The 25,718-nt window shown below is 35.5% G+C and overlaps 1 protein-coding gene and 1 pseudogene across 8 annotated transcripts in view; one reads left to right on the forward strand and one right to left on the reverse strand.

Moving 5' to 3' along the window:
* Nucleotides 1-25,718, reverse strand: part of CTNNA3 (catenin alpha 3) — a 1,692,711-nt gene that overhangs the window by 301,927 nt on the left and 1,365,066 nt on the right. The window lies entirely within an intron of this gene.
* LOC107180930 lies at nucleotides 4,398-4,749 on the forward strand (annotated as a pseudogene).

Raw genomic sequence — 25,718 nt, forward strand, 5'->3', positions numbered from 1 at the left:
CTTTTAAAGTAATGGCATTGTACAAACCAGATAGAATAAAATAAAAATAAATTTGGGAAAGGAACTTTAGGCACTGAAAACAAGTGTGCCATATATGGGTAGGAAAAGTTTAGGTATGCTGGGAAGTATGATCTCAATATACAGCTGTTATGAGGGAAAAAATAATCATAATCCTTTAGTAAGTTTCTATAACTTAGTAAAGCAAACAATGTAATAAAAGATCAGATCCAGAATCTCAGCTTACTTAAATAATCAAACTTCAATTAGGTCAAAGAGTCTTGCATTAACAATAAAAGAGCATAATTTTTGATCATGATAAGAAAAAAAAACTCCAATTATTACATGATCTGTTAGACTTAACAATAAAAAAGAAATTCTTTAGAGGAAGGTCTATTTCAAAATTCCAGAGCAAATCCGCTGAATGGATATGAATATTTCTCCCAATTCATGCCTACAATGATGTTAATGTTATTTTCAGGTAGCCAGTAATTATACCTTTAGCTTAAAGAAATGTATAAATGGGTACATTGTTATTTTTGCAGAGATTTATATTTACATTATGTGTTATTTAAAACTGCACTCAATAAATTAACATAATATGGGTTTTTATAAATCAGGTGAGATATCAATGTATTCTGCACAACATAAAACTATGCTAAGCAGATGGGGTCTAGAACAACAACAACAAAAAACCCAACATAACCGCATAAGGTTCACAAAAAAATTCACACGAGTTTATTGACACCAAATGTTGAAAATATGATCTCCTTGAAAATGACAAAATTATAACATCTCTCTAGGACCCAAGCTACTTTGTAAATATAGGAAGTCACGTTCTTGGGTGGGTTGCCCACACTGAAATATTCTCAGATTTTACATAGTAGAAAGAACACTTCCCATAAACAGAGAGCTCTCTGGGGGCATCTACAGGACTAAGTGGTAACTCTCAGGGAAGCAACGGTTCGGGAACTTCAGTCATGCTATACTATTAATGAATTGCCTGATTTATAACCAATGTAAATTTGGAGCTGGCTCCCTTCCCAGAATGCTTCCAAGCAGTAGCACAGCAGCAACAGTAACACTATCGACACAGAAAAAGACGGCAGTTTGAGGAATTAAAAAAATTAAAGTTTTGGCCAAGGCATAAAGATACAGTGGATGTCGAGTTCCAAAGGAGGAATTAGACCTCATGGAGAATATAAAAAGTGAAATAGTAAAAATGAATAATGTTACACTTCTACCGTCACCACACCAACGTTCTAAAGGGCTCCAGAGAAGGGGACAGCAGACATGGGCAGCATCTGTGAAGGGATCCTTTAGGACACACTGTAAGTACCTCCTCTCCACCAAAAGGGAAGAACGAGAAGGTGAAACCCGAGTAACTGAGGGCTACAGCTCTCAATGCTGCACTGCTGTGAAGGTTTCCATTTAGTACGTGCGCAATTATAAAAGTTTAGCTCGGGGCGCCTGGGTGGCTTAGTTGGTTAAGCTTCCAACTTCGGCTCAGGTCATGATCTCACGGTTCCTGGTCTCGAGCCTCACGTTGGGCTCTGTGCTGACAGTTCAGAGCCTGGAGCCTGCTTCAGATTCTGTGTCTCCCTCTCTCTCTGCCCACCTCAGCTTGCACTGTTTCTATCTCTCAAAAATGAATAGATATTAAAAAAAAATTAAGTTTAGCCTTATGTATTTATTTCAGGAAAATATCATTAAGACAAGAATGAGAAGAGCTGTCCTAGGTTGTACAAACTGCTCCATTCACACCTAGAAATGTATCATGTATCACAGTCCCTTTGCAAAATTTTCATTAAAATAGTTTTCCTTTAAGAATATTTTTTTCTTTTACTGGGTTTCTACTTATAACTTCATAGGATATTTATTGCAAGGTTTGGTATCCTCATATTTGCAGATTAATAGAGAAAAGACGTCCTCGATTATTGTAATTCCCCATATAGTATTTCAAATGTCTTTATTTTCTTTGGTACATCTGATGTAGCATTACAGATTTAAAAACTTAAAAAGCAAATAGCAATTTATTCATCTATCACACTAGCTAAGATAAGATAATAAGCTATATCGTCTATATGCCAGGGAAATTTTATAATATTATACTAGTCCTTAAAATAGATATAAAGTATAATTTCATTATTATCTTACAATAGGGTATGAGCTAAACTGATGAGAAGAAATACTGAAACCATCTTGCAAACATCAATAGTATTAACCCACTTTGGCCCCTAAATCAGTTCTGGACTTACCCATCACAGACCATGAACTAATTTAAGACACCCAAACTTTTTAATTCAGAGCATTTCCAAGTGCCTATGGCTGTAAGACACATTTAAGGGAAAAGAAGTGACTAAGTCCCCAATTCACAATAATATGTTTAATATGTAAGAAGTGGCAGGCTACAGCTTTGCAAAGCACATTTTCTGCTTCGGCCCCTAGCCATATTTACCCAAATTTCTTGGGGGAAATTTTTTTCTCTCTCTTAGAACTGCTTCATGAAAGCAGAATTCAAGAAATTATTGTAAGAGTCATTTAAAATGGGAAGTCAGCAGAAACCGGGGTTTTGCTTGATAGCAGCCAAAAACATTGTAAGGAGCATTGGAGGCTGTGTAATTTTGAAAGGACTGTGTTTCTATGCATTGTATTCAGTAGTCTACATGAGCAAAAATGATTAAAAAAAAAAAAAAAGATTTAGCAGACTCTATTGCCAGGAATGCTGGCAGCCTGCCAAACACACAGAGGTAGCAACTATTCTGCCTCCTTAGCTGCCTTCAGAGTAACATTACCCTCCCCTGCTAAATAAAAGAAGAGGTGTCCCTTGAAATCTGAGGCATGCAGTCGCACCTGCTTAACTTGTGCTTGCTTTTCCTTCATCAAAATATTTGAGTATCTGCTAGCAGGAGGTTCAATCTTTACCTGGCATATAAACTGTAGAAGATCGCATGTTAATTTTTGACATGACAATAAAGACATAAAATCTTAGTTAAGTGTACTTCGTTATGTTGTTTGTGACAGTAAATTGGAGTAGTTGCATTACATTTCTTTTTACTGGGTTTACATATACACGTACACACATTTATACACATATGAAGAGAGAGAGAGATGGGGGTGGGGTGCTGCCTGGAGAGTTCAAGAAAATGTATTCTTTGTTGTTCTAGGAAGTAAGGGTTGTTTGCGGTCTCTTACTGTCCCTTGCAATACAGCTGTTTGCCTAGGATAGTTTCTCATTTTCTATGGTATTATTTATCATTTAGGTATTTCAGGAAAGAGAGAGAGAATAGATATTGTCCAATTAGTGGATTTTCTGAACATAAAATGAGGAAAGAAGAGAAAGAGAATAGTGCTTCCTTCTGATTTTGTAATGGAACATATTAACCTTGATTCGTTGGACGAGAAGTCTATTTGTTGGAGGAACTGAGCAACCTCCTAGGAAAGAACTCATTCTATGTGAAACAGAAGTGATGCGCATCGTCTCTCCCAAAATGCAGGTTGGTTGCCTGAGGGTAGAGGAGATTCTTAGTATAGTGTGATGATTTCCCTCGAAGAAGCCCCCAACTCAATTCCCTATGGAAATGTGACTCATGAGTGAATCTTAGAAAAAAAAAAAAGCAACTTTGTGTTGTGGAGTATAAAGCAATTCTTGAAAAGAACAAAATGGAAGAAAGATCTCTTTACAATTTGGCTTCAGTACCCAGTGGAATCTGATGTGCACAGAGTAATGGGCAAGATTGACAGGGGAGAAGAAACCCACAGAAAGTAAAAGTGATACAGCTTAAGACACTGGATGGCCACCATCATGAGATGGTACAGAAAACAGAATGTCCATGAACAAATCTGAAGGGAAACAGTAGCAGAGGAAGATAGAGGTGCTGGCATATTGAGTTGCTGTTTATTCAATGTTTGAGTCAACATAAGCAATGTGCTATGCCCTTTAGAAACATTATCTCATTTGATCCCCATAGTAAGTCTTTAAACTAGATATTATAATCCCCATTTTGCAAATAAGGCAAATGGTTATTTAAGAGCAGATGTTTTAAGAAAAGTACCCTCTTACGGGTATCATCATCCTTTCACACTTGAAAACATGCAATGACTCCATCTCTAGGGGTTCTGGAAATGGAAATGTTGGATTGTAAATCAATATTAGAGGAGCAGAAGCAGAAAGTAATGCCATTAATAAGAATTTATAAATAGAACAATATATGGCAACAGTTTATACACAGTCCTAAAATGGTGGCAGAGAGATATCATTAGCTATAAATGATTTGAGTTCTCTTTGAGGAAGAGATGGTCACAGCTACAGCAGAGTTCTGGATGCCTGACTTCTGCTACTGACTCCTTGTGTTCATTCCTGTAGAGGAACAGGTGGGTCAGGAAGCCACACTGCAGCCATGGCTTTTAAATATATGGTAAGGACACCTATGAAAACAGAGATTCACTGAATTAGAATTACTCTAACCAACCAAAACATAAAATCTTGGTAGGAAGTATATGCCAGCTTGGTCAGAGGCACAAAGGAAAAGAATCTCAAAGAGAAAGGACCAGTTCAGATGTCCACCAAGACTCTTGAGAATCACTACAAGAAAAATTCCTCGTGGTGAAGGTTCTAAGACGTGGGATCATTTTCAGGTGAGGATCCACAAGCTCATTGATTTGCACAGTCCTTCTGAGATAGGGAAGCAGATTATTTCCATCAGTACTGAGCCAGGAGTCAAGGTTGAAGTTACCATTGCTGATGCTTAAATCAATCTTTTTAATAAATTGATTATCAGTTGCTAAGAAAAATAAATTATTTGAGATGAAAATACATGCTAAGGTCTAAGAGAAAACATACTGAAGTTATTAACAGTATCAAATAAGGCCACTGAAAGATGAATAACATAAGATCTGGGACAAATAGTTTAAGTAAGTATTAAAGGCTTATGTCATGGCTATATCCAAGAAGAATCAATGTTTCAAGAATGCCACCCCCTGGTAAGAATAACACAAGCTGTCAGTTACCCATTGACAATTAAATTCTGGGAGGACTTCATTCTCTGCCTCTGCTTCTCCCACACTATCTATCTCCTCACCCCTTTTGTGACCAGATTTGAAAATTATGAAGCAAAGACAGGTAAAATCTTAAGACTCATGTGCTTTTACTTTCAGTTGTTTTCTTTCTAGCTTCACCTTAAAATTTTTGTCACCACAAATTATCCCAACCAATTAACCAGAATTTTTTGTAATCTTTTTTTTAAATGTTTAGTTATTTTTAAGAGAGACAGAGACAGAATTGGAGTGGGTTAGGGACAGAGAGAGAGGGAGACACAGAATCCGAACCAGGCTCCGGGCTCTGAACTGTCAGCACAGAGCCTGACGTGGGGCTTGAACTCACGAGCTGTGAGATCATGACCTGAGCCGAAGTCAGATGCCCAACTGACTGAGCCACCCAGGAGCCCACAGAATTTTGTAAACTAATAAAAAATAGTTAAGTAATCTATCCACAGTTGGTAGCTAACAGAGCTGGGATTTGAACACTGTCTGATTTGAAGGGCCATGTATTATTTTTTTAAACGTTTATTTTGAAATAATTATATATTTACAGAAAGTTGCAAGATTGCACAGAGGGATCCCATGCACTCTTTACCCCTCAATGGTTACATTGTACACAACTACAGTATAGTATCAGTACTATGCAATTGCCATCGGTGTAAAGTGTGTATATACTTTCATGTAATCTTATTGCGTGTGTAGATTCATGTAACCACCACCACAACCAAGAAGATATAGAACTATTCCATACCACAGAGATCTCCCTCAGACTATCCTTTTATAGTCACACCTATCCTTCCCCATTAACTCTCTTTAAATCCTGACAACCATTAAACTGTTCTCCATTCTATATTTTTATTTCAAGAAATCTGTGTAAGTGGAATCATACAGTATGTAACCTTTTGAGAATGACATTCTTTTCCACTCAGTATAATGCCCTGAGGTTCGTTCAAGTTGTTGCACATATCAATAGTCTGTTTCTTTTTATTTCCAAGTAGTGTCCCATGGTATGAGTACACCACAGTTTGTGTTAACTCTTCATATGAATATTTTGATTGTTTCCATTTTTTGACTATTATAAAAAGCTGCTATGAACAATTATGTATATATTTTTGTGTAGACTTAAATTTTCATTTCTCTGAAATAAACTCCCAGAATGTAATTGCTGGATCATAAGGTAAGTGTATATTTAGCTTTTCTTTTTAAGAAATTGCCAATTTTTTTTCCAGAATAGGGAGCCTTGTTTTAACTACTCTATTTTAGTGCTTCCTAAGTTTGAACAAACCACATCCATACTATCTGTGGTAGCCAGCTTCTGATATGGTCCCCAATAACCCCTGCCTCCTCCTGGAATCCACAACCTTGTGTAACCTCCCTCCATGTTTTACTAAGATTGGAATGTGTGACTGATAGATTATGACAGAAGTGATGGTATATACCTCCAAGATTTGGTTTTTCTCTTTACCTTTCCTCTTTCCCTCTCTCTCTCTCTCTCTCTGTCTCTCTCTCTTTCTCCCTGTCTCTCTCTCCTCTCTGTCTCTCTTTCATCATTTGTTCTAGAGGAAGCCATGTTGTGATAAGCTCTATGAGAGAAGCCCAGTGGTGAGGAACTGAAGTCTCCTGCTGAAACCACATAGGAGAGCTTAGAAATGAACTCTTCAGCCCCAGTTACGTCTTTCAGAACTGTAATGCTGCCCAATACCTTGACTGCAACCTTATGAGACACTTAACCAAACTCAACCAGCTAAGACACTCCAAGATTCCTAATACACACACACACACACACACACACACACACACGCACGCGTGCACACACACAGTGAGATAATAAATATTGTTCTAAAAAGCAAAGTTTTGTGTGCTTCATTATGCCACCATAAATAGCAAATAAATATTTTGATATAAGAAGTCTAATCCTACCTATAATGATAAAAACTTAAAATATGAGATTGGTTTTGAAACTAGGTAATGAATGGAGCTAAATAAACTGCAGGGATTTTGAGAAAAGTTCTGGGGAGGTCTTAAAGTGCCTTAAACACACTGTTTTTAGAACTGACTTGTGTAAAAGCTGGAAGAGAAGACTTAAAAGAAGTATGGAAAAAATCTTACTAAAAATTGGCAGAAAGATTCCTCATTAAGTAGTGACAGAAAGCATATCCAGTTACCCGCAGAAATGTGGAAGGTAAAAAAACATATATATTTATAGCAATAAACTGGTTGAGCTAGTTGTGGAGATTTCCAACTACTATGTTGAAAGTGTCTCCTAGTTTCTTCTTACTCTTTAGACAAAAGTGCAATAAGGAAATGGTACACTGAAAAGGGTGGGATAGGGATGTTAGATAAAATCTTATAATCTAAGCTAGTCTTAATTTTAAGATTCCCACCTCTGTTAGAAGTAAACAATGGTGATATTAAGAAACGAATTCCAAGAAAAGATCATATTCAAGAAACCCTGAGGAAAGCCTGTATAAAGCTGAAGGGAAAGCGTGCCTTTGAGATCTCAGAATGATCAAAGGTTATGCCTCTGAAGAGAGGTTCTTTCTAAAAGTCTGTCTCTCAACCAAACAACAGTGATTTTAGAAGGCTGGGGTGTGGGGAGCTGGGGAGACTTCATTGTTTCAGCAGAATACCAACATAAAGAAAGGCTTTTCTCCAAGGTACTTTTGGGAGTGGCTTTGTCTAATGACGTATCCCTCAGGAGGTGAATAGGATAACTGTAATTTCCTTTGAAAAAAATGATAGTGGCAAAAACACTGTCAGCTTAGAATGTAAGGAACAAATACAATGGAAATAAAAAGAGACCTTCAAGGAGAAATCAGACTGCTCAGAAGACTACGTATCTGTAAATATGCTCTATCTTTCATGAGGATAAAGTATAACTCAAGGTAGAACCAAAATGGAGACATGGCCAATGTAGGAAACACTCCTTGGCAGGAATAGGACAGAGTCCTAATCAATAAATTTCCAATGTTTTCTGACTGGATTTAAAAACTTCTAGGTACCAAATACTCCTGTGTATCTTCTATCTTTCCCCTTTCGTATTAGAAATATCTATGGTGAGAGGCATCTGGGTGGCTCAGTCAGTTAAGCATCCAACTTTGGCTCAGGTCATGATCTTGCGGTTCATGAGTTCGAGCCCTGCGTCAGGCTCTGTGCTGACATCTCAGAGCCTGCAGCCTGCTTCAGATTCTGTGTCTCCCTCTCTCTCTGCCCCTACCCCACTTGCACTTTCTCTCTTTCTCTCTCTCTCTCTCTCTCTCTCTCAAAAATAAATAAACAAAAAAAAAAACAAAGAAATATCTATGGTGATTATCCTATGCCTGCCTCACCTTTGTATGTTGAGTATGTGAACACAGATAACTTACTTCTTTAGTTTACAAGCCTACAAATGAAGATGAACAGTCCTGGAGAGACTGTACCTATAGAACTATACCCAAGGAAACTTATCCATACCTGGACCTGATTCATACAATGAGATTCTAGATTATGTGCTGATGCTGTAATAAGATGGGCTTGTGGGGCTTTGGGAAAGGGTGATTATTCTTTGAATGTTCCAGGGGTATGAATCATTGGGGATCATAGGGCAAACTGGAAATCAGCCTACACGATGGCCTCCAATGATCCTCAAATTTTGGTATTCACACTCTTTCAATGTTCCCTCCCATGTTGTATCAGGATTGGTCTATGTGACCAATGTGATATGGCCAAAATTAATAGTATGGTAACCCTGATATTACGTTATACAGAACAGTGGCTTTTCTTTCCTTCTCTGCCTCTCTTTCTCATCACTTGCTGTGGGAAAAGACATGTTGTGAGTAGTCCACATGGTGAAGGAGTTATCCTCCTGTCAACAGCAACATGAATAATCTTAGAACCATATTCCTGAGTCCCAGTCAAGTCTTCATATACTCTTAACTGTGGCCAACACATTGACTGAGACCCAGTGAGAAAACCTAAACCAAAACTATCCAGATAAGTCATTGCAGGATTCCTAAATCACAGAAACTCTGAGATAATAAATGTACTTCTAAGGCACTGAGATCAATTGTTATGCAGCAATAGACAACTACAATATGTAGTTGCAAATACAACTTAAGCATAAAGATATCCATGAATATAGAAACATGGATGAGATTTACCAGATGCAAAAAGCAGTTGGAAAATTTTCTATAAAATTGTTCCACATTTTAAACACAGCTAAGATGTCCATGATGTTATCTTAGAAATGTGGAACTAGATTGTGATTATAGTTTGGAGAATATAACTTTAAAACAGTGAAGCTTACCCTCTTTGAAGAAAATATAAAACAAAAGGGGCTGTTAATGTGTTTCCTCTGCTGTTTGTAAGAACATATATCCTGGCCAGGTAATGTGAATTCCCTTGGCCAATGTTTCTCCCTATTAAGGGTAACATAGAATTGATGACACCAGATCATCCAACCAACTCTGGCTCTGATTGAACATTCACCAAGCCATTTTTTAACTATAACCTGACTTAGTACACAAATTTTCACAGAGGAGGCCCAGTAAACTAGCTAGCTGATATTAAATGAACATTCAATTTAACTGTTTTCAATTTAAGTGTTTTGTGGCCGTGTTAGGAAAAGCTAGCTACTATAATCCTGATCAATTCTGGATGCCCTGAAAAAAAATAAGTTTGTTAATCTTTAAGTCCAAAGAACATGATAACTGCTCTGAGATCTTAACAACTAATGAGCTTCCCACTGATCTCCATAAAGTCTTAGCTGACTTATGTCACTCTAGATTCAATGCTGCTATTATTAAATTTCACTGTGTCACTCATCTAACCAAATAGTACTTATTAATTAACAGTTTTCAGGAAAACAATGAACATAATTCCATTACATTTTTAACAATACAGTCGGATGAATGAATGATAGGTCAGATACACTTGTAAATCCCAAGTTCAAAGGAGACATTTTGAATGTAATAACAAGGCATGTAACAAGCCAGTGGGGCAGAGGGTGGGGGGAATCTTAAGACATACTGTTTAGCATGGGTATGTATGGGGAGTAAGCTTAGGAATTTCCTGAGCTTGCACCAATGGGTTAGCAAGGCATAAAGAATTACAAAGCCATAGGATGCTCACACCCAAGTTTGGGTAAACAAGATTAGGCAAATAAGGATAGAGAAGGGGGACAAAGGTCCCCAAGATAGAGAAAGGGGGCAAAAGCCCCTATACAAAGGTATATGAGGTAAGCCAGGTTAGGTATTCAGGGTGATAATGCCCTCCAACTTAGTACTATAGCAGAAAGCTTCTTTCACAAGAAGGAAGGACCAAATTAGGTAAACAGGTAAATAGGGCTATAGACCACTGCAGGAGGAAGTCGCCCAGAGCAGAGCTAATTAACAAAAGAAAGGTGCCTTGTTGACCTTGCGGTTGCAGGCTCTATCTGTCTTATCCTCTAGGCTGGCTAAGATAAACAGACAAGTCGCCTCTTGTCAGCTAGTAACATAACATCTGCCTGGCGCCAGAATTTTGGTTTACATTGACCCAAACCCCCAACACCGTCGATCTTCAAAACCTCCTTTCCCTCATGCCCATGAGTTAATGTTCACAGATTCATTTTCTCTTTGTGCACACCCATCACGTTTGTAAGCCTTCTGATCTTAATAAATACAGAGCAGGGACCCTTATTTGGGGCTCTTGTCTTCTCCCAGACATTAGTCATCTCTTGCATTTTAATACTGACTCTGCTCTCTTGCTGGACAAGAGAGAACTTTAGATTCAGAGTGTATGACATGTATGTGCTTCAGTTTTGTCAGCCAAGCACAATTTTACAAAGACATTTTATTTACAATCATAGTGCTTGAAAGCAATTGTTTTGCATTTTGGGATTTGCTTTAAGAGAGACAGAAGACCAGAGGCTTCTGGGTTGAGTACAAATTACAGAAGAAAGCCTTGCATTTTTTATGACCTAGGTTATTGTCCAATCAATGGGTCATTGGACCTTTATTATTTTAATTAAAATTGGTTCACTTTAATGACATAAAATATATTGATTTGAGCTGTTTTCTTCAGTCTTGAAAGTTTTGCTAGAAACTAGCAGTTTCCACCTATTTCATGGTACCCATCAATTCAATTTAATCTTTTTCTTTTGGCCTGATTCCTCTTTTCTTCTTTGATTTCTACTTCTATATGACTTTTTTATTTTTATTCATGCTTCTTAGTAATTTTATGAAGATGACCCCCACATCTGAACAGTATATAATCAGGAGTCATAACTACTGTGTGCCTGATAAATTTAGAAAGGACCTTGTTCATTGAAAATATCTACTCATTCTCTGCATTGCTACTTATATATCTGGATTTTAATTCAAACACTGTCATTCACTGTCATTTAACCATGAATCTAAAGTGGCTCTCTTATTTTTTTTGCCTTTTTTCATTTATGTTTATTTATTTATTTATTTAAAAATTACTGAGTGCTTACTGTGTATTAAAGAAGTTGGATTTAAAGGAAGGAAGGAAAGGAAAAAAGAAGGAAGGATGGAAGGAAGGAAGGGAGGGAGGAAGGAAGGGAGGGAGGAAGGAAGGAAGAGTGCAAGGATGGATGGAAGGAAGGAAGGAAGAATAGAAGGAAGGGAGGAAAAAAGGAAGGAAGGAAGGAAGGAAGAATGGAACGATGGATGGAAGGAAGGAAGGAAGAATGGAACGACGGATGGATGGAAGGAAGGAAGAATGGAAGGAAGGGACGAAAAAGGAATGAAGGAAGGAAGAATGGAAAGAAGGAAGGAAGGAAGAATGGAGGGAAGGGAGGAAAAAGGGAATGAAGGAAGGAAGAATGGAAAGAGGAAGGAAGGAAGGAACAATAGAAGGAAGAAAGGAAGGAAGAATGGAAGGAAGGAAGGAAGGAAGGAAGGAAGGAAGGAAGGAAGGAAAGAAGGAAGGAAGGAAGGAAGGAAGGAAGGAAGGAAGGAAGGGAGGGAGGATGGAAGGAAGGAAGGAAGGGAGGGAGGGAGGGAGAAAGAAAGAAATGGATCCTACTGTCAAAGGTCCTACAGTCTAGCAGAAGGGCATGGAAACAAATGAATGCCCTGAAATATTATAGGTGTTCAGATAGCAGCAAATATTTCAAAATAAAATTAATTCATTTCTATATGGGTATTCTTTTCTAGACCAAGTTCATCTGATCAAGTGTCTTTGTTTTTTAAAGTACTTGGTAATAACTGTTTTAACCTTATTTTATTTACTTGATTTGATGTATTTGAAATGTAGATAATTAGAGATTTGGGCTGAGCTGCTCTCAGCTCTTGAGGTACAAAAAAAAATCCTTCATAAAAATGTCTGTAATTCTGAAGCTGACCTTTAGAACATCCCTGAAATGTATCTTTGGCTCAGTATTTTGTTTGTAATGTTTCTGAAGTTTAGGAAAAATCAATATGAGCCAGATAAAACAAGTAAAGAATAAATATCTAAATATCTAAAGAATAATACCAAGTAGCAGAAAGGAAGTTAGCATTTTTTGTATAGTGGGTACTGTGTTATTTATGAAAAGTAAATATATGTGTCCATATTATTTTATAGAAACTCTGTGGATCAAAATATATCATAGAATTCATATTCTTTTGGATTGGAGAAAACTAATGCACGTTGTTCTCTCTCCATTGCATTAATAGTTCAACAATCAAAGTTATAATAACTCATACTAGATAAGATTTTAAAAAGACTCTCACTACCCCTATAACACTTCACACAAGTTTTGCCACCAAATGATTTATGAGAGTAGGTCCTGTTTTTCAGAGGATTGGGGGGGGGCGGTTTAGGATTGGCAAAAAGCGATCGTAAATCTTCATTTAATCTAGTTTACAGGTGAAGAAACTGAGGCTTATAACTATAAATTACCCACCCTGTCGATTATTGGCCAGATATAATACCCAAGGTTATCACATTAATATTTAGTAGGAACATTCAGTTCCATAAAGATTTATCCAGTGAAGATTCAAACTCATGCCTGCCATAATTCACAGTCCATGCTTTTCCAGGTAGTGTTAATTAGTACAAAATACTTTCTCCTTAAGACTTGGTACCTGGAAATGTCATATAATATTTTCCTCCTTCCCATGATAATAATGTGGGTTGCAATAATTTTATCCTAAAATATTTGCTTTTAAGTTAGGAATTTCTTTTTCAATTTTTCTTCTCACAAGGTGGGTAGGGAGGAGAGTCTGACACTGACGGTAATTCTTACGTGCTTGGTTATGTTTTAACATAATTAAGAAAAGGACGCCATAAAGGACTTTATCTAAAGTTAACTGATATGTTTTCATTAAAGTCCTAAAATTTCTAACTCCAGAAGAGAGGACATTGCTCTCCTAATATATAAGCTAACCATATTATGGTAGCAATTAAATTCAGCAATTATACACTGAAATTTATAGTCCTAACAGTTTTTTACAAGCAGTATAAATTTAGTTCTTACATGTGATTTTATTTTCTGAATCAAACTTCATTTTCAATAAGTCTTTCCATATGGAATAATTTCATAATGGATAAAACTCACAAGATTTACTGGATCATCAAGTACTTCATTTCTGCTGAAGTCATCCCTCCGAAACATTTTAGAGGGTGAGGGCTTCCCCACAGAATATGAAGGTTTAAGAATGTAACCTGACACAACAGAAGCTTGGCTTCTTGACTCCCAATTTTAATGCTGGTTTTCATCATTTTATACCATGGTGTATTCATACAATATAATTAGTGGTTTTAGTGACCACTCGTTTCAGAGTAAAAGGCAAACAAATGAAATGTCTAGAATGGGTGTGTATTTTAAATTGATGAAGATACTTTATCTTATCCTCCCCTTCTTCTAGAGAAGCTCACTGCAAAACTAAAATAAATAAACTAGCAATTATTATCCAATTATCCACAAATATGTGTATGATTTAGCTCTATTTGTAAGAATTCCAACAATGAGAAAGTTAAGAGTCTCACAATTATCTGACAAAGCCCCCATTCTCTCTCAACTCCTCCTTACTCCCAGATTTCAAAAGGCCAAATTAGCACTACTGAATAAATTATCTTAATACTACACTACTGCTTCTAAGGAAAAACTCTTTTTACCACAGAAATAGAAAATACCGTTTCGCCAACTAAACAGAGGACAGGGATCCAGGGAGATCAAAAGACATACACTGGTTTTAGAGTTAAATCCTAACAACAGTGATGACTTCTCCAAGGTTCAGATGAGATATCAGTCCTGGCTAACACCTTGATTTCAGCCTAGTAAGACTGTGAATAGTCTCGCTAATTTGCATCCAGACTACCAACCCATGGAAACAGCAAGATAATAAATTTGTTTCATTTTAAACCGTTAAATTTGTGATAATATGTTATGCAGCAATAGACAATGAATACAATGTATCATGTTTATTTATTACAAGATTCAGTATTATAAAGATGTCAGTTCTCAAGATGGTCCAGAAACAGATTGACATTTATACAGTCACTTGATGTATGACAAAGTTGACCTTGAATTGAAGTGGGGAAAGATGGTTGATTTAACAATTGTTAACAGAGCTATATGATAACCACATGGGGGAAAAATGTGTCTTGACCTTTATATCATAACGTAGTCAAAGGTCAATTCCAGGTAAATTGTACATCTAAATATAAGAGGAAGAACAATAAAGTTTGTATGCAGTATCATGACCTTGATGTTTGACAATTATTTCTTAAACAAGACAAAAAGTCACTAACCATAAAGCAAAAGTCCAATTCATATATTGGATTTTATTAAAATAAAAAATGATTTCTCTCAAATAAGCCATCAAGTGAAAAGCAAGCTACTGAAGGGAAAGAAGATATCCATAATAATACATTTATCTGACCAATGAAAAGCATCTAGAATGTATAATAATCTTGTAAGTCAATAAAAAAATCAGACTATTCATTTTTAAAAAAATAGGTAAGACTCTTATAAGTACTTCCCAAAATAGGTAATTCAAATGGTCAATAAACTTTGAAAAACTTCTCAAAATCCACATCCATCAAGGAAATGCCTATTAAAATGTAATACCTCTAACATCAACTAGAATGGCTAAAATGAAAATGACTAATCACGATCAAGTGTTGGCCAAAATGTGGAATGACTTAAAAAGCAACTCTTGTGCAATTCTGGTGCATATAAAATTGATACGGAACTTTAGAAAATGGCAATGTCTTCTAAAACTGAATCCATCATACCTAATGGCTCAGGACACTCCTACATGTATAAACCCATTGGAAATGTATTCATAGGTGTTAGCACACATATGAAGGTATGTACAAAGAATGTTCATGGCAGCACTAATAGTGTTGCCAAAAGCTTACAATAGAACACCTATTTCAAAGCATGAAAATGAGTGAACCTGGCTAAACAAATCTCACAAACCATTTTGAGTAAAATAGCCTTGTTGTAAAAGTGTACATACTTGAGTGGTGCCTGGGTAGCTCAGTCAGTTACACATTGGACTTCACTCAGGTCAAGATCTCCTGGTTTGTGAGTCCTAGCCCCACACCAGGCTCTGCTCTCAGCCTATCAGCGCATAGCCCACTTCGGATCCATTGTCCCCCTCTCTCTCTCTTGCACTCTCTCTCAAAACCCGCTTGCACTCTCTCTCAAAAAATAAATAAAAACATTTAAAATATATATACATACTTGATTCCATTTATATATTTAGAAAAATGACAGGGCGCCTGGGTGGCGCAGTCGGTTAAGCGTCCGACTTCAGCCAGGTCACGATCTCGCGGTCCGTGAGTTCGAGCCCCGCGTCAGGCTCTGGGCTGATGGCTCGGAGCCTGGAGCCTGTTTCCGATTCTGTGTCTCCCTCTCTCTCTGCCCCTCCCCCGTTCATGCTCTGTCTCTCTCTGTCCCAAAAATAAATGAAAAACGTTGAAAAAAAAATTAAAAAAAAAAAAAAAGAAAAATGACAGAAAAACTAATTTATGGTGGTTGTTAAAGGGGATATTTGTGTCTCTCCAAATTTTATATATTGAAACCCTACCCCCCCCCCAATGTGATGATAATAGGAAGTGGGGCCTTTCGAAGCTGATCAGCATTAGATGAGGTAACTAGGGCTATCCTCATGACTGGATTAGTGTCTTTCTTAAACTCATGAGAGAGCTTGATGCTCTCTGCTCTGCACCATGTGAGGATATAACGAGAATTCAGCAGTCTACAACCCAGAAGAGGGTTCTCACCGGAATTCGACCATGCTGGCACTCTGATCTCAGATTTCTAGCTTCTAGAACCATGAGAAATAAATTTCTGTCATTTATAAACCACCCAGTCTATGGTACTTTGTGCTAGCAGCCAGAACAGATGAAGAAGTGGTAGAGAAAAATGGTTACTTTTTGGAAAGCTAGTAACTGGATGGGAACACAGGCATGTTCTGACATACAGACAATATTGCATTTCTTGACTACATGGTGTCTTCACTTTGCAAAAAGTCATGAAACTGTATATCTGATTTTGTATTTATTTGTATGTATATTACACTTCAATAAAATGCTTATCAAATAACCCAAAGAAATATATACTTGTTATAAATCAAGTATGGCTCTTCAACAAGAATCCACCTTCTCTTATTAAATAGAGGGATTTCTTTTTCCAGTGCCCCCTACAGAGTTAAACAAACACACATGTAAACACACACACCCAAACACACACACACACACACACACACACACACACACCTGCCAAATATCATCACATTGAAGATACATTTGTGAAGGATGACTAATGAATATTCACCTTTAAAGATATTTAACTAATGCTATGCATTCCTATAAAATCTATAGTTTCTTGTCTGCTGTAAAAGATCTGATTTTATAATATTGTGTTAGCAGTGTTTGATTGAGACTGACCTAAGTGAAATGGAAAAGCCCTATATAGTGACCTAGATCCTTGAGGCTGGTAAAAAAAAAACACCATGAGGGCAACGTGTTATTTTGTGTGGTGATCAGCTTCTAAAATGGCCTCCAATGATCCCTGATTCCTAGCATTTACAACTACGTGTGTTCTCCTTGCCTTGAGTGTAGGCTGAATCCAGCGACCTGCTTCTTGTGAACCGAATATAGCAACATGAGATGTCACTTCCCAGACTAGTTTATAGAAGATTGTTATTTGTTTTCCTCATGTGTGTTCTCTAATCTTCCCACTTACTTGATTCTGATGAGGCATTTGCCATGTAGTGAGCTGCTCTGTGAAGTAGCGCACATAAGGAAATGAAGGTGGACTCTGTCCAACAGAGCCTGACAACCTGAAAGGAACTGGATCCTGCCAACAGCCATGTGATTATCTAAATATTTGGTAATATTTAATCCTTATCCTATTTTCTTGGGTAGAGTGAGGGTGCATAATTTCTTCATTCTTAGAGAAAATGTTACATGGCAGTGTTTGTAAATCATATAGTTTGTGAACCTAAGAACGATTCATAGCTTTCAATGAAAATGTAAAATTATCAGCAATAGTTTTTAGTTGTCTTCTGAAATAGTTCCCCAATCCCCACCCACTCTATGACAATTAATTCATATTTCAAAGAAATAACACACAGCAGTTACCCAAAAATGTATTCCTCCAGGCTTACCTTTCTAACATACTTGTGCTCATGTAGAATTTGTTCAGCTGTTGATTTTGTAAAAGTTCATTTCTTCATGCAAAATAGTTACATATAGCTGACAAGAACCTCAAGACCTTAATCTACTTCTACAATTATAAAAGAGGAAAGAGGTTTTGTTTTCAACCAGTGTATGTATGTATGGGGTCAGGGTGTCTTTCTCTCTACTACCAATAGAAAAGAAATTTACAGAACTAGCAAAGGTTTGTGCCTACCTAAGTTTCATATAAGATTCTGTGGCTTGTTACTTGAATTTTTAAGGAAATTGTTGTACTTTGTAAGAATAAAAACACAATTGTTAGGATCAAGCAATGACTTATGTGACATAGTTGGCATATTTTTTTAGTCTATCTTCTCTAGATGGAATACTAACTATTGAATACAAGATATACCTTTCTTTGTAATTTGAAGGCATTATTTGCCTCATAGTTAAGATTTGCTTCATAATTTTCTTGAAATACCATTTTCTTGAAATCAATAATAGATTTTTGTGACACTAAAATGATATAAATATGGAGTATTCATTCCAATTGCAACAATGACCTACAAAACTGTCATCCAAGAGTTGCCTGATAGGACTATCTAAGATTCTTCTTTTTTTTTTAAATTTTTTCTCTCTCATTGTCAAGACTTCATATTTTACACCAGTGATGGAATACTGCCACAAAAATGCTAATGGGATGGTTTCTGTCATTCAAGTTCTAGCTCCAGGGTCTTTGCAACAAAAAGAGGTCTATGAAGGTGTTCAGCTAATCTATACAACTAGCCAAAGGATTGCCTTCATATGTGTGAAACATAAAGCTAAAATAGCATGATTTGACTAGTTTAGAAAGCAGCAATATGGGTTGCCTGGGTGGCTCAGTTGGTTAGGCGTCCGACTTCAGCTCAGGTCATGATCTCACAGTTTGTGAGTTCAAGCCCCACATCGGGCTCTCTGCCGACAGCTCGGAGCCTGAAGCCTGCTTTGGATTCTGTGTCTCCCTCTTTCTGTTCCTCCCCCACTTACACTCTCTCTCTCTCTCTCTCTCTCAAAAATAAGATTAAAAACAACTTAAAAAAAAAAGGAAAGCAGCAATAAATGAGGCTTTGGATGGAAAAGCCTAAATAGGAGCAAAAAAACAAAAAACACAGGGACTTGAGAACAATATGTATAATCTGATCCTATTCTGGAATACTAAATAATTTAAAAACATATGATTGCACACATCTACAGGGAAAATATCTGAAAGAATATATAGTACTTATCTCTATCTAATAAAATTCATTGGTGATTTTGTTCTTTTTTTTTTCTATTCTTTCTAATGTACCTGTTGTAAATATGCATTTTAATTGCATATTTTTTTAAAAAAATGTTTATTTTAAGAGACCATAGAATAAGCATCCAGTATTCCACTGTGAAAAATACTTCAGTCAATGTCAATATTACATTAGCGAGTAAGATAAATATGGTCCCTATTCAGGAGGATGTTATAGTTTTATAAAATAGAAATGATGGAGAATCGACAAAGAAAATCTAATAATACATAATAAGTGCAATGATAAGTTAGACAGAATTTTCTGAAAGTATTATCAAAAAAATCTAAGTGAGTCCAAGAGCTAACCCATAGCAAAGGAAAAGAAATAACTGTAATTATAAGAAATTCTTAAAAGATGGCAATTTTCATCAGTCATATTTCATTTCAATTCTAAAATATAAAGTATAGTCATATTCTGTTTCAACTTTTCATTCCCCTAACTCTGGGGATGAAAAGGCTAAGGTACTATCTGCTCCATCCCCTGCCTCCCCACCATAGGGTATTTTTCCATCAAAATCAATGGGTTGACTATTTACATTTGAAAAGGCCAAGGGGTGCCTGGGTGGCTCAGTCCTTTTAGTGTAGGACTCTAGGTTTCTGCTCCAGTCCTGATCTTAGGTTTGTGAGATCTAGCTGCCTGTCTGCGCTGACAGCATGGAGCCTGCTTGGGATTCTCTCTCCCTCTCTCTCTGCCCCTCCCTTGCTCTCTCTTATGGGCAATCTCCCTCTCTCTCCCAAGATAAATAAATAAACTTTGAAAAGGCCTAATCCTACCATGCTTTTTGATAGTCTCTTTTGGTTCAAAAATCATGTTGATAAAACCTAATAGATTTAGGACCTCTCAGTAAGGATACCATCGCCAACAACAACAGTACTTTATCATCATTTAGAAAATGAGGCAATTATCACATAACTAGTAGCATTCTACAGTTTACTCTGAAATATCCTTTGAACATGTTTCATTCTTGCTTCTCATCAGACATTTTAAGTATTTCCTGTATGAGTGTCAAGTGGCACTGATATGGTTTGTGTGCTGTTTTTGTCCATATTCTCTTCAACTGTATGCACTGTTTGGGACAAGACATGATGTGGCATATGTTATTGAAGTATTTGTGTCACTGTTAAGTTGGGCAGGTTTTTTTATGAAACAAAATCCTATATATTACCTTTGCATAACGTGTTCAGTTTCAATTCCTTTGTCTGCTATTCTAAGAAAAAAGGCTATAAATAATAAACCAGGAACAACGAAAATAAAGTATGGCCAATTTAGCATAGGTGTATTTAGAGACAAACATAGATGCCTGAAGTTTAACAAATGCATTACCTATAACTATAATGTGTTAAAAAAGAAACTGAAATAAATAAAATTTGAAGAGCTTATGATTTTTGAGCAAACACCAATTTGAACTGGGCACCACCACATAAAAATGGCTGGGAGTCTTCTGCTGACAAGAACTAAGAGAAAAGAAAGGCTTTTATAAAGCAGACATAGAAGCAAAGCATAGAAATGATTTGACTGGCTACAGCATAAGCAGCTGTCTTATTTGAGAAAGACTATTTGTGATTGGGTGTTATTGGATTTTGATTTCTTAACCTTGAGACATCTCCAGGAATTGAGTCTGGCTTAGGTTTCAGTTTGGTTGCCAACGCATTAGAATCACCTATGTCTAACGGCCTCCTTGTTTAATTACTTTGACATATGTGACCTGTGTATCTGTATTTTTACTATAATGGTAACTTATACATTGGCATATTTTTGCATTCAATACTGCGTAGTAGGAAAGTCTGGGTTGTAATTTCCCTTTTCTGCTTTTCTGTTCTCTTAGGAAATTCCAAGATTATAAAAGTCAGTGCTTGTGGAAATGAATCATTAACATTTCAAATGAAGTACCAAAATCAGGAAATGCAAATCATGATTCTGATATCAACATTAACTTCTGTAAGTGGCCCATTTGCAATTATCACACTTGACTTTCCTGTTTATAAAACACAGATATCTTAACCTTAATCATTGCATCATCCATATGTGTTTCCATCTTTAGGCTTTTGACTATATACCAGCCAGGCAAGAAAAATAATACTCTTTATAACACCTAGAGATCCCTGTGAGAACCAAATAGATAGCCTACTGGGTTACCAGCTGCACTGTAGTACTACAAAATTAAAGGAACAGATGCTCTTTGTTAACCTTATTTCCTAACAAAATATAAACAACGTTTTAAAAATAGAGTTTGGGAAGGAAATTTAGAAATCTAACATCGCCAAATATTAGGAAGTTTGAAAGAGAGAGATAATTGAAAGTGTCAGTTAAAATCATAAAGCTAAAGATGAAGGGAAAATATTTTGATAACAAAGAGAACAGACATCAGGAACCCAACAATGAATTTTGAGCAAATAAATATAATGCATGGTGATAAATCTGGCAAACATAACAAAGCAACAGGGAAAAAAGTTATCTAGACAACCTCAAAAATGATTTTTAATAAAGAACAAAGCTTGCTATTACATAATCTTTGCTAAAGTGATTAAAAAAAAAAAGAAACGAAACTGATCAATTCAGTCAGGGTAAGAACATCTAATTTTGAGGAAATAGAAATCTAAGGATTTCAAATACAAAGAGACAAAAATGACGTTTTACATGTAGTGATCCATGCATCGCCTTATTCGTAAGAATGAAAAACTACTGGAGAGATGAAAAAAGAAAAATAAGGAGCTCTTTAAAACTCATATTGCACCAGATAAACCACAACCAAAAAACAAAACCTTAAACTTTTGCACCAGATAAACCACAACCAAAAAACAAAACCTTAAACTTTCTTTGTCTTCTTAAAAAGGTTAAAAAATAAAGGACATTCACACACAAAGGACTACATGCAAAACTGGTAAAATTTGAATAAGGTCATTGGATTGCTTCACTCTTAATTTCCTGGTTGTGACAGTGCACTGCAGTTATGCAAGTCATTACAGTTGAAGGGTACATGAGATCTTTCTGCATAATTTCTTACAACTGCAGGTGATTCTGCAAGTATCTCACACTAAAAGTTAAAAAAAATCAGGAAAAATTAAGAATGACTTTTATAATCATTTTAGAGTTATTGTGAAAATTAAAGAAGATTAATCTTACAAATAAAAGAAAGAAAATTAATCTTATAAACTTCCTTTAAATGGTCATACACCCTATATTTGAGAATGTAATTAAGACCCTGGGCTAATTTAATAGGAGATAATTTAAAATTCATGAGCTAAGAGAATCATCAAAGGCCCTGAGGTATTATCTGACTATAGCCTGTAAAGAACAACTCAAAAAATCTAAAAAAAAAAAAAAAAAAAAAAAAGAGCAATTATATAGCTAATTTTTTTTTAAAAATCAAGAATTAAAATATTAGAGGCCACAAATAAAATGAAAAGGGGAAAAATCTAAATTATTATTTTAAATGTTAACTGGAGCATAAGTCATTTGTTTAAAAAAAATTAAGCAGCATTTTAAAATTCCAAATACATGGGAATGGTCAAAACTAATTGAGATAGGTAACAGATTCAAATGTAAAACTCAAGTCCATTTAACTCCTAGAACAAAACATAGAATATCTTCACAACCTTGTAGTAGACATTTTTTAATTATTTTATTTTATTTTATTTGTACATGATGCAAAAAAAATTTAATGTTTAGTAGGAAAAAAATTATAAGTTGATTTCACAAAATTAATTTATTTGGCTTATCAAAAGACATCATTGAGAAATGGAGAAACAAGCCACAGACACAGGTTGGGGACAAAAATATAATCACCATACACATATCCAACAAAAGACTCCTATCAAGAATGTATGAAGAATTCCTACAAATCAACAATAAAAATATGAAAAAAAAAACTAATTGAAATATGGGCAAAGAATATGAACAGATACCTGAAAAAGAAGATACACAGATAGTCAATAAGCAAAAAGAAAAAAAAAAAAAGGTACTCAACACTCAACATTCTCCTAATCACTAGGAAAATTTCTATTAAATCCATTAGGAGATACCCTTTTGCATTCACTAGTGATAAAATTAAAGGGACAGGCAATAGCACATGTTAAGAAGTAAAGCAATCAGAACCCTCATACATTGCTCTGGGAATATACAGTGGTATAAATATTTTGAAAAGAAATTTGGGAGTTTCTTCAAAAGTTAAACATATGCCCTTGCAATTACCCAATGTCCTTGCAATTGCACCGTTAAGAATGGAATTTGTGAAGGAGAGATAAAATTCCACAAATTAATGTCAATAAAAAAGTCCATGATTTCCACATTCACAATAGCCCATAAAATGAGAAAAACCTTAATGTCTTTAATAGGGCACTGGATAAACAAACTGTGGCATATTAATACAATGAATGGATTACTATTCATCAATAAAAAGGAGTATACCATTTGATATGAGCAACAATATGGATGAGACCAAAAATATTATGTTAAGCAAAAGAAGACAGAGGGACACACAAATATAAATAACTCATAATATGTAAAATTCATCATAAAGTAAATTTATTAGAACTAATTCCTTTGGATTTTTGCTCAGCTTGTTCATGAGAAAATAATGAACAATTACCCTCAGATTTTAAATTGCCCTCAGGATTCTCTATTGTCAAAATCCATACCAATTTCAAACTTCTTTTATTGATTTTTTATCTAGGTTTATTTTCAAAAAGCAGTCAAGTGATCACTGAAATGAGTTTTCTCTAATCCAGTTTGATGCTATTGACATTACATCATTTTCTGTTTACACAGCATACAAAAATATTAACATTTCTGCAGATTGTTCAATGCTAGAGCTCTTTTACCTGAAAGAATGAACATAGCATTTAAAATTACTAGTTGAAAATAAAATAAAATGACTAGTTAATTTTTGAAATTTCTCTGTTTACTCTAGAAAATTTACACACACCATATTCTCACCATACATACCAATGGCATGGTAAAGACCCTTGTTAGTGCAGAGGTATAGAACACTAGAACAAAACTAGTTCAGAATCTTGGAATCAAAATATCCTCAGGGGCACAATAGTGACATAATAGTGGATTGAAAATGGCAAGCACAAAATTTCCAGCACATCCAGATAATGTAGCAACTCTAATGAACTTGCTGTTTTACCATTATTTTACCAGCAGGTGTCTATTGCTCCTTAATGCAATATTCTACAATGACTCAACTCCACTTTGTCTACGCTTCTATTGTTTCTTCTTCTCTTGTCATTATACACTCTACATTCTTTCAAAATTTATTTCTGCTTATTCTGAGTTTTGTTTTGTCTAAGAGGTCACCTCACTACTAACCTTCTTCCTTGTGTCTTCGGGCTTCTGCACTGTTTCTATGTGACATTTTTGTATAACTCACAAAAGGGGCTCTGACTGAATTGGCCAATTACTACATATGGCAGAGAATATCAGTACTGGATAGTATAAACCTCTCATACTGGTATTCTTATATTAATGGTCATTCTACATGGCTGACTTTGGGTGAGAAGTGATCCCTGCTCCAACAATCCATGGCTAGATTTGCAGAATCATACAGAACTAAACACAGTAATGCATGCATTTAGAATCTCTTAGAAGGGAACTATGAACATGCCAGGGATATAGAGACTCTTGGGAAAGAAGATTGTAGCCAGAGGCCACCTTATGTGGTCTACCTCAATATATTCATTTATTAGGGTCTCTTTCAGGGGCATCTCTTTTATTACACCGAGCTGTCTTCCTATTGGTGAAACAGCACCATATGATTAATACCATATGTTTGAAATTCTTTAACTATCTAGCAGTTGAAATGCCTCTTCATATTCTTTATTTTCTAAATTTTCTTAACCATTTGGTGCATTTGTTTTGTTAGGAACAAATTTTAGAATAATTTTGTTCATTTCAAAAAAGTTCTTACTTGAAAATTAAGTTGGAGCTGCATTTTTATATGTTATTCAAGGGTAAATTGGCATCTAAAATATTGAATCTTTCTACCAAGTCACTGTAGTAGGCTAAAATCCATTGAATCAAACTCTTATAATCCAGAAATCCCAATAGTTCTATCTTGGCAAAATGAAATTAAACAAGAAAAACCAATTGCAGTATAACTCAGCAACTACATAAGAAATGTTTTGTGATGTTTCAGCATATCGAAATGATTTGAGAATATAAGAATGATACTAAATACTCTAAAATGATAGTTCAGAAATTGAAAACATAAACATTGCTTGAAAAATAATAAAATAAGAACTATTTAGTAAGCAGTTACTGTGTCCCAGAGTTCCAAGTACTTAACATGCATGGGACATTTAATTCTCAGTGGGGGATTTACCATTCCCACTTATCAAATGAGGAAACATTTATAAGAGGTTAAGCAACTTGCCCTATATAACACAGCTATTAAGTGGAAGAAAGAATAAGCTTTAATCTGTTTGATTTATAAACTATATTGTTAAATATTATGCTAGATCTCTCTGTAAAATATGAAAAGCATCAATTTGGGGAGCCTTGCTGGCTCAATCAGTAGAACATGTGACTCTCGATCTCAGGGGTCATGAGTTTGAGCCCCAAGTTGGGTGCAAAGTCTTCTTTAAAAAAAAGCATCAATTTAATCTAGCAAAAAGCATTTACTTGTGACATATATTAATATTTTTATATATGTTAAAAACCTAAAAAGAATGTAAGTTTTTTGTGAAAATAGAAATCAATACATATATTATTACTACATTATCTATGTTTCCCAAATCTTTAGATGATTGTCAAATAAAGTAT

This window comes from Panthera tigris, chromosome D2, assembly GCF_018350195.1.
Source record: "Panthera tigris isolate Pti1 chromosome D2, P.tigris_Pti1_mat1.1, whole genome shotgun sequence".
Classification (NCBI taxonomy): domain Eukaryota; kingdom Metazoa; phylum Chordata; class Mammalia; order Carnivora; family Felidae; genus Panthera; species Panthera tigris.